This window comes from Sapajus apella, unplaced genomic scaffold (genome assembly GCF_009761245.1).
Source record: "Sapajus apella isolate SASKATOON/1434 unplaced genomic scaffold, GSC_monkey_1.0 scaffold141, whole genome shotgun sequence".
NCBI lineage: Eukaryota > Metazoa > Chordata > Mammalia > Primates > Cebidae > Sapajus > Sapajus apella.
The window spans coordinates 725,358-735,547 of NW_022437081.1; the positions used below are offsets into that span (position 1 = coordinate 725,358).

General features: G+C 40.0%; 1 protein-coding gene across 10 annotated transcripts in view; it reads left to right on the top strand.

Moving 5' to 3' along the window:
- The window catches only part of FHL1 (four and a half LIM domains 1), a 63,833-nt gene that overhangs the window by 20,457 nt on the left and 33,186 nt on the right, over nt 1–10,190 (top strand). For 9 of the 10 annotated variants that reach the window (XM_032264024.1, XM_032264032.1, XM_032264038.1 and 6 more), the window contains exon 2: nt 1,226–1,299. The exons of the other annotated variant lie outside the window; for it this stretch is intronic. The gene's annotated coding sequence lies outside the window, so the exon portion shown is untranslated. The remainder of the gene's footprint in view (nt 1–1,225; nt 1,300–10,190) is intronic. 10 annotated transcript variants of the gene reach the window in all.

Below are 10,190 nucleotides of genomic sequence, written 5' to 3' on the forward strand. Positions count from 1 at the left end.
TGAGTTGGGAAGCATTATCTTCAGCCTTGTCTTCTTGACAATCCTGACAGTGGTCATCAGGATCTCTAAAAGATGAACCCATTAGACTAGTGAACCAACTGCCCCAGCTGTTTATTTACCAGCACATTCACAGTTTTTCCGTCTATAACCACTGCCTGTGTGAAGATCAGCCTGGAAGTGGTTGGAGGGTGGGGTGGGATGGGTGATTACACACCTGGCTGTAATCCTTGGTTAATTTTTGCCCTGTTTTCATCCACACTTCTGTGTCTGCTATGTGCCAGGCATTGACCTGGGTGTGGGGACAGAGCAGTGCAAAAACAGACAGGGTCCCCTGCTCAGGGCACTATGTTTTCCTCAGATTTCATTCGCTCATGTACATTTTCATGGTTGATCTGAAAGCGGCCTTTGGTGTGAATTCTAGGATTTCACACTTTTGTGATAATGCAGTGATCACACTCCCTTTCTGCTTTGCCCCAGCTAGTCCTTTCTGAATAAAGGTCAGGTGGTTGGGGGAGGAAGATGGTGATGTGAATGGGCCTGTGGGGAGATTGCAGGGGCTTGGAGAGGGCAGCGTGTCGTGGCGGGCTGTATTTGTGTGTCGGGGATGGGAATGGCACAGGGCACACCTGTTTCCTAGTGCTGCAGAATCCTCGCCCTGAGATGAGCCTGCCCACTAGCCCGCATCCTAATCCTGCTGTTGATTGGAGATAACTTCAGCGGTCACAGGGCACCTCGTCTCCATGGCAACCCCTCTAAATATTCCTCTGGCGACTTGTGCTCTACATTCTGGCTGGATCCGAGCCCTCCTGTGGCAAAATATTCTAAAGATGTTAAAAGAGAGAAAAAAAAAGGCTCAACTAATAAATCTATTCTAAACGACTGAGTCATTTGTTTTGATTACCCGGGTGATTGCCAAATGTTAATTTAAAACTGAAATAGGCCATGAGCTCACTCCCTTAACAATGCGAGTGTTTGAGCTAATACAGCTTGATAATGAGGGAGCCAGATCCACTGCCAGTGCTCATGTTATATGATAAACAGACATTTGGAGAAATATGCAGAACATCTTGGCAGTTTTCCTTTCACTGTAAGGGTTGTAAATACAAAGTAGAATGTGTTACCATGAGCCATTTCAAAGGAAGTTGACTTGATTTTTTTAGAATTCAGAACTTTGCTTCTAAAAAGGTAACTTTGCCTCTTGATTCTCATTTTTTCCCTAACTTAGGCACCTTGGGAGTTGTTTTCAACCGTATCCGCCCCTTGCTGAATACATTCTATCTGCCACACATCCAGTGTGAGGTAAGTTTCACTAATTGCCACAAATTCTTATACTGATCGCCAACCTTCCAAGTTGTGGTCTTAGGGGTGGCATTGTACAAAGGGCTTTATTTGTACAGGAGGTTTCAGAAGGTTCATTTTAATTGACCCAGCCAATATCACTGCTTACCCTAAATATTAGCTCTTGGGGAGAATGCCTTTTCAAGGGAAAATCTCATTTGCTTTCAGCTTGGGGCTATGTAAAGGGAATTTGCCAGGCACAACAAAACTGTTCAAAGATCTGCTTGAAAATAAAGATCTGCTCGTGTTGCTGCATGAACAGTAGGGAGCAGGAAAGCTGCATGGAGCAAATACGGGGACAGGAGGGAGGAGAGTCCTGCTGCCAGCCAGGAGAAGGTTAGGGTGACCTGATCAGCTATTAGGAATCTTTCTCTGTGGGTGGATGGAGCCAAGGTGTGGGACCGGCACTGCAAAATCTGGTGATAGGAAGTCGAAAAAGTGCTTCTGGTGGGTGACATTAATAGGGTCCAGGAGATTTTCTTCTGATTTGCTCTCAAGTTCAGAGCAACCTGTGGGCAGCCAGGTCAAGCAGACCCTTCATGTCACATGCATTGGATAAGCATTCTCTGTCCTCTTCATTTAGCCACAGTGGCTTGTTTATACTCTGTGATGACTCAGGGTTCCTCAATTTTCTCTTTGAGAGAAGGACACTGACCTTTGAAAATAATGAAAGGAAGGAATCTAAGAGAAGGGGCTCATCCAGACACAATATAGGAATGGTCCCTGCCCGGTCTCCATGCGCTCACAAGAGGGGATGTAACCTTTGCCTGCACTGTACCTGTCAGGATTTCCCATTTCATCACTCAAAAGGTGGCTGAGATTTTGCCTTCACCTTTATCCTGCCCATGCCAGCATGCAGCCACATGGTCAGTGTAGGTACTTAGATTTCAGTCAGGGTACATGCTCACCAGGTGACGAGAATTGCCTTTGTTACAATGTCTACTTGCTACAGAATTCTACCCAGATTTTAAAATATATCTCGTCAAATACCTAAATATGTTAAACCTGAAAGTAAAAAGCATAGGACAAGGTTTTAGAAATGCTAAATCTGAATTTTATAATCTGTTTCATCAGTTATGGTGGTAGTTGGAAGTCCTTCCAAAGCCCTGGGGCTTGAAGCAGGCTCAATGGTAAAAGCTTCGGCAGCTTTCCTCTGCTGCTGTAGATGCAATCTTTATTTTTGGGTCTAAATCCTGCTATCACTCTCATTCACAGCCTTTACCTATAATGGTTGTTTTCAAACTTAAAAAAAAGATAGAAACCTATCTTCAAAAAATACAAATATTTAGATCTAACCCCAATAGAGAAAACCAAAGCTGAACTGCTTTGGCTCAAGTAGGAGGCTGTGACTCTGTCACTCTCCTCGGAGGAACCCTAGGGCAGTTTTAAAGTATAGTACCCTATTGAAAGAGCTGAGCTTAGCTGTGTGCCCTTTCCCAGCTCTTATTTTTATTTTCCCACAGAAAAGAGACTAGATTCTTTAAGGAGATATAAAGAAGGGAGATATAAAGATATAAAGGTTCTTTAGGGAGATACAGAGACATCCTCTCATCAGATGGAAATGCCAGCTAGGTGGCTATTCACATGCATTATTTGCCCTTAGTAATTCCATAGCAATCTGCAAATTCAATCAGCTTCATTGGCAGAAAACTTTGGCAGAAACCATGTGTACAAGGCTGTATTCTTAAAGTAAAACATTTAAATCCAAGTTTTTCAAACACACATTTCAAATGGTTTTATGATAATCAAGCACATCCCAGTGACATCTTTACATTCACCAAAATTTGGTGTCCTTGGGTTTTTAGAGCAGTGAGTTTCTCAGGTGTGTCAACTGAATAGAATTTGTTAAATTCTGGGTGTTTTTTTTTTTTTTTTTTTTTTGAGATGGAGTCTTGCTCTGTTGCTCAGACTAGAGTGCAGTGGTGCGATCTTAGCTGACTGCAACCTCCGTCTCCCGGGTCCAAGCCATTCTGTAGCCTCAGCCTCCCAAGGAGCTGTGATTACAGGCATGGGTACACCACCACACCTAGTTAATTTTTGTGTTTTTAGTAGAGGCAGGATTTCACCATGTTGGCCAGGATGGTCTCAAACTCCTGACCTCAAGCTATCCACCTGCCTTGGCCTCCCAAACTGCTGTGATTACAGGTGTGAGCCACTGCGCCTGGCCAAATCTGTTAAATTTTGTTTCCTTGTAACAAATATACAAGATTACACAATTGCGTCTTGTATTCTTTCTTCCTTTCTTTTACTTATTAATTCATTCAGCCCTCCTATGGGCCAGGGCAGGAATGTAGTGGTGAGCACAACAACAAAAAATACATTTTGGGTTTGATATTCTTCAAGGGTGGGACATAGCTAGATTATTTTCCCTTTTGTAGACGAGGAAACTGAAAATTGCTTTGCTTTTCTTGATTCCATTGCCCAATGTTCAGTAGACAGGTATAGATGAAGGGGTACAGTTCAAAGTCCCCATCTCTACTTTGCTCTTTGAGCCTTTGATTTATGCCACCTCCATATAAGCATGTGCAAATAAAATATTCAGTAATCACCATGGATGCAGCTGTGCCTGGGACCTAAAGGCCCTAAAATGAAAATAAATGTAACCTGTGCATTTCTTGCTCTATTTTTAAAAAGTTTGTTTGGAATGATTGAACATTTTAGTAAAATGGACTTCGCTGTTTCCACATTAGGAAATTTTGTTCTTTTATTTTGTATTTATTCATTTTTTGAGATGGAATCTCACTGTGTCACCCGGACTGCAGTGCATTGGTGTGATCTCGGCTCACTGCAACCTCTGCCTCCCAGATTCAAGCAATTCTCCTGCCTCAGCCTCCCGAGTAGCTGGGATTACAGGCGCACGCCACCATGCCCGGCTAATTTTTATATTTTTAGTGAAGACGGGGTTTCACCATGTTGGCCAGGCTGGTGTCGAACTCCTTACCTGAAGTGATCTGCCCGACTCAGCCTCCCAAAATGCTGAGATTATAGGCGTGAGTCACCGCACCTGGCCTATTTTGTTCTTTTAAATGGTGGCGTGTCCCCTTTTAATACAGTGTATATCATAGATAAACTTTATTATTCAGAAACTTACAATTATTCCATTTGGCTGTCTTTTAGTTTATGAAATTATTTGGAACACAAGCTTGAATACATAATTCTGAACTCATACGTGAACTGGGCTAAATTTGAGTATTTGTATCATAATAGTGACAATATTGTTAAACATGTGTTTCACATGGAGATATTTATATCACTGACATATGGTCATTTTCATTATTGATTTGGCAGTTTTTTAATATTCACAAAACACAAAACTTTGAAATATAGTAGTCAGAGTGATTTGATTTGTGCCATTTGTATTGATGTAACCTCTCTTCTTGGTGCACTAGCAGTAAAAAAGAAAATCAGCACAGATGGGTTACACAGACTTAAAGAGTTTGGAAATCATCAGTCTAGAGCCAAGATCTCAAACAAGTGGGCTGGATCTGGCACACAGAGGTGTTCTTTTAAAATTTTAATTGCCAGCATTTAAAAATCGAAAGATTTCATATTTTTTGAAATCCAAATTTTTCAGCTTCTCTTGAAATATCAGAAGATCTGGCAGTATTGAGCCCTCATTCCTATTTGGCTATACTAGGCTGGAGCCAAATGGCTGCTGTTTCTTTAGCTGGAGCATGAACTCTGAAGTTTGCTACAGTCTTCGGCAGACCCTGTAGTCTCCTTGACACCACGGACAAGGGTTGGTTGCCATTATCTGAATGTTTTACCTCTATAGACATTTGAGTTTTCAATCCGAGGTCTAGATAAAATTGAGGCTGCAAACTTAAGGTCATCCTTTCTCTCAGAGTATCGGCTTGCTAATTTTCAGGCGTACGACATTGGGTGACGATCATATTAAGGGGGTGCTTTAAAAGGGTTGAGGGCAAACATTTCTGGGGGGGATACTTTCTGATGATGGCACTTGATTAAAGAGCACTGACAGGTACGGGTGTTTTGTTTAATTCTGGAGGATTCCTGTAGTCTGCTTTGGTGCTTTTCACACTTTAACGTGCAGATTCTGATGCAGCAGGTCTAGAGTAAGGCCTGAGATTCTGTACTTCCAACAAGCGCCAGGTTACACCACTACTAATCTGAGAACCTGCCTCTCTGAATAGCAAGGGAACTGCCTTAAAGCAATCCTAAGAAAAATCAGTCAGGCAATGATGGTGCTAATGTTAAGAACATTCACTTTTCTTTGACCTGAGAAAGAAAAAGTGATATGAACCAAGGTATTTTGGGTTGAATCTTCCGAGATAAATCTGGATCTACTTTGAGTTGCAACACAGGAGGTGAAAAATCAATTATTTTCAATGCAGTATAGCACATGGAAAGATAAATCTAACTTTGATTTTAAAATTTGTTTTAAATTATGTGCTTCTGGTAAAAAAAAAAGCTAGATATGTTAAAGCTCAAGATTTATGAAATGTAGGGATTAGAACTTTTAATTTTAGGAAAATTTAGGAAAATATGGGGCTGTTAGAAAACTTATAAATAAGACCACAGAAAATAGGATAATTATCAAATCCGTGGATAGATGATAACCTTGTAAGCTATAAAATGATTTTTAAAAGTTGGAAACGAGGAAATCAACAGTTTCAAATGTATACAGTCCTGCAGTGAAAAAGTATAATTAAAATGAAAAAGAGCCAGTTGTGGTGGCTTATGCCTGTAATCCCAGCACTTTGGGAGCACAAGGCGGGTGGTTCATGAGGTCAGGAGCTCAAGACCAGCCTGACCAACATGGCGAAATCCTGTCTCTACTAAAAATACAAAAAATTAGCCAGGCATGGTGGGAGGCACCTGTAAAAACCCAGCTACTCAGGAGGCTGAGGCAGGAGAGTTGCTTGAACCCAGGAGGCGGAGGTTGCAGTGAGCCGAGATCACGCCATTATACTGCAGCCTGGGAGAAAGAGCAAGACTCAATCTCAAAAATAAATAAATAAATAAAATGAAAAAGAAAGAACATCAGGAAAAATTCGTGGCACATATGACAAGATGCATACTTTCTATATCGTACATAGATCTCATATGGATTGTAAGAAAGGTGTGCACAGGCCTAGCACATGGTAGATGCTTCCTAACTGTTGACTGAATGAATTATCCAGGTGATAGATGGGTAAAAGGCACTCACGTTCTATCACAAAGTAAAGAAATGCATGGAAAATGTTCAGCCTCAGTAGTATGCAAAGATAAGCATATTTAAACGTCAGCAAGGCACACTTTTCACTTACAAAAAGAAAACCCAATGTCAATATGATTGACTTGAAATGGGTATGTACTTACTGCTGGCAGCATTGTAAGTTGGTACAAAGCCTTTTGGAACATTGTTTGGCAATATATGGTTAAAGGCACAAAGACTGGTACCCTTGAATCTAGTAATCATCCTTTGGGAAATGTGTTCTAAGAAACAAATTGTTCTAAGAAAAGAAAAAAAGGCCGGGTGTGGTGGCTCACACCTGTAATCCCCCAGCACTTTGGGAGGCCGAGGCAGGTGGATCACAAGGTCAGGAGTTCGAGACCAGCCTGACCAATATGCTGAAACCCCGTCTCTACAAAAAAAAAAAAAAAAAAATTAGCCGGGTGTGGTGGCATGCACCTGTAGTCCCAGCTACTCAGGAGGCTAAGGCAGGAGAATTGCTTGAACCCGGGAGGCAGAGGTTGCAGTGAGCCGAGATTGCGCCACTGCACTCCAGCCTGGGCAACAAAGAGAGAGACTCCATCTAAAAAAAAAAAAGAAAAGAAAAAAAGCTGCATAAGTATTCATCACAGTGTTATTTGTGAGGACAAAAAGAAAGAATTTTAATGTCTAATGTGAAAGAAATAGTTCAATTATTCAACAGATAGTTTTGGTTAAGTAGGGTATGATATATCTATGCAGTTATCTGTTAAAAATTATGATTTTCATACTTACGTTAGCAATATGAAAGAATTTGTATAATATGGTCTTACTAAAAAATGCAGGATGCAAAATTGCATATATGCTTTGATTGTAACATGCAAAGTGGTATGTACCTGTGGACAAGAACTAGAAGACACAAGGAAAAATGTAAGTATCATTTTTTTGAGGTTATATTCATGTTGTGATGTTGTTTGTACATTTTCCTGCAAATATATGCTCACTTAGATGTTGAGAAGCTTCTGTACTCAACTCCATATCACAAGCAGGATATTCCAGTGTATCACATAGTAGGTGCTTAGTAACTAACCAAGAAACTTGAGAACTCCTGTCGAGAGTCTAAACATGGGGTTCCAATGCCCTAGTTCCTTCTCGCTTGTTTTGTTTTATCATCCTGAGCCCCCATTTCTCTTTCTTCCATTTTTGGTGGTTGGTAGAGGCATCCTGGTATCCCACATGACACCAAGTACAAATATTTGTTTCAGAGCTTTTAATGAATGCGTAGCAGTGCCAGACAGAGAATGAATCTTCACGTTTAAAGGTGCAGGGTCCACTTAAGGAGAATCTTAATGGAGCTATAGCTCAAGAGTGATGCCTATTTCATCTTCTGATTTCCTTTAGATAAGTAACAAAAATTCACTTTAAGGTCATGAGCCTCCTTAGAGCAGTCCCCCTCACCTTCAGCTGTATTCCCTGTTTCAGATATACTTGTTTCTCTGCTGTAAGTACACTTTTCTCTTCTAATTAGGTCGGTTACTTCATGTCTGTTTTTCTTTTTTGACATGGTTTCTTCTGGCTTTGGCACCACATATTTTCCCCATATGTCATTGCCTCTGGAGCTTCATGTTGCAATAGTTTTTCAGGGGGAATGGAGAGCGCGTCGCTAAGGGTGGGGGATGGCTCTTGACTCTTTTGCCTGCCCTTTGCTTCAGTGAGTGTTCGTATTTCTTTTGGGCCTAGTTCTGTTTGGTTTTGTAGTCTTCAGAGTCAATTATGTTTGGACTGAGAGATACTTAAGTAAAAATAATGGTAAGTCAGAGATATGTCTGGCAAAGGTGCAGCACATTTGTTAAGGTTGCTGGTTTATTTATCTCCCTTGTCTCTATGGAGACTAAAGCTGGGTCTGGGATTTAATGGACTTAATTTTGACCTCTTGTAACATCTCTTAACTTTTCCCAGCCTCTGATTTAGAAAGAATTCATTTTCACTTGAGGAGAGAAACTGCCTCACTTACAAAAGGGGTCCTAACTCTTGAAAAGTGGAATCTCCAGTCTGTGATTCTTACATAGTCTTCAGAGTATCCGTTGTGCTTGTAAAGAAAGCTAAAAAGTCATGTAGAAACACACACACACGTAATATCTCAAGGAAATACTTTTCTTTCAAGTGAAATAAAGTATTATTTAGTTAATGTGAATGAACCGTTTGTAAGAACTTTCTATAGGAGAACCTTTTGTCAGGATACCAAGTCAGTGGAAACATTGATCAGACATTATGTTTTTATTTTTGAAAAGTATCTCCTTTACCCATTACAGGATTCTAAATTTGCACGCATATAAATGTTTGAACCATATTTCAGAGTTCAAGTGTATTAAATTGTGCTAGGGAAGTCCACAATGAAGATTGGGTTTGACCAGGATTCTCATGGAAGGAGTCAGATTTGGACAGTTAAAATTCAAATCTAGTGTTCCACTTACATAATTGATGTGAAATGAGGACACAGATATCTCATCTCTAAGGTAGGTAGAGTCAAACCATCTTGGACTTCTGTTGGTTCGAATGATCCTTCAAAACTTTTTCTCTTCTCCTGTATGGTGCTTTGAGACTTACAAAAACATTCCAGTTTTAAGAATTTACTAATTTATTCATCTATTTACAGGTCCTTTCAGCTTCTCTAAGAATAAGCTCAGATGTGAATTTTCTTTCAAACCAAAACAAATGAGTCAGTAAATGATTAATTATCAAATATTGCATAGAGACTGAGGCAAGGGAAGTGACAAAAGTATTCTTCTGTCCCCAAGTAAAAAGTATTAGAGTTCAGATATGTCATCAAGTTTAGTTCAAGTCCAATAGGAATTTGTGATTATTTAGTAAGATTTTTGAACATCATAAAAGTTCAGTGCATATGGAAGTTCTTTTAAGATTTTGTCCATCATCAACTCTTCTATTAATAGACAAAGCTTTGAGAAGCCAACAACAGATGCTCTCTTGTAAGAGAACCATGCCTGGGAGATGAATGTTGGTTGCTCCTTAATTTCTGGGTTTGAAATCTTGACTCATTCGTCTTATAACCATGGACTTAGAATATTTGTTAGATTAAGGTTGTAGCTAAATCATACAAATTTTATTATGATCAGTACAGTAAGCATAGCTGAGGTCAAAGCTTTTATGGAAGTCACAATGTTAAGGCCTAAAGTGCTTAATAATGCTTGAGAAAGAATGGTACTTCTACCAACATTATCATCGTATCAACCTTACATCACATGTTGAAAGCCCAGTGTGGTAAACTGTGCTAACAATAGTTATAATTTATGTATTTCATTAGTGATATTTCCGTTTTGTTTAAACAGCTGTAGGGATAAACTTAAAAAGGAAGAAAGATATAAAAATGGACTTAGAATAGTAGCCTCATTGTCTGTCTCAGCAGCCAGATAAGCTTTGTGTTCAGTGGAGCATCTCTCACTGAAGGACATCTAATTATTGGATAAACAATTAGTTTCTTTAACAGTTCTTGGGCTGGATTTAGTGGCTTACGCCTGTAGTCCCAGCTATTCAGGAGGCTGAGGCATGAGAATCACTTGAATCCGGGAGGCAGAGGGTGCAGAGATTGCATCACTACCCTCCAACCTGGGTGACAGAATGAGAATCTGTCTAAAAAAAAAAAAAAAAGAAAACCAAACCATGTAAACCAAAGAACAGT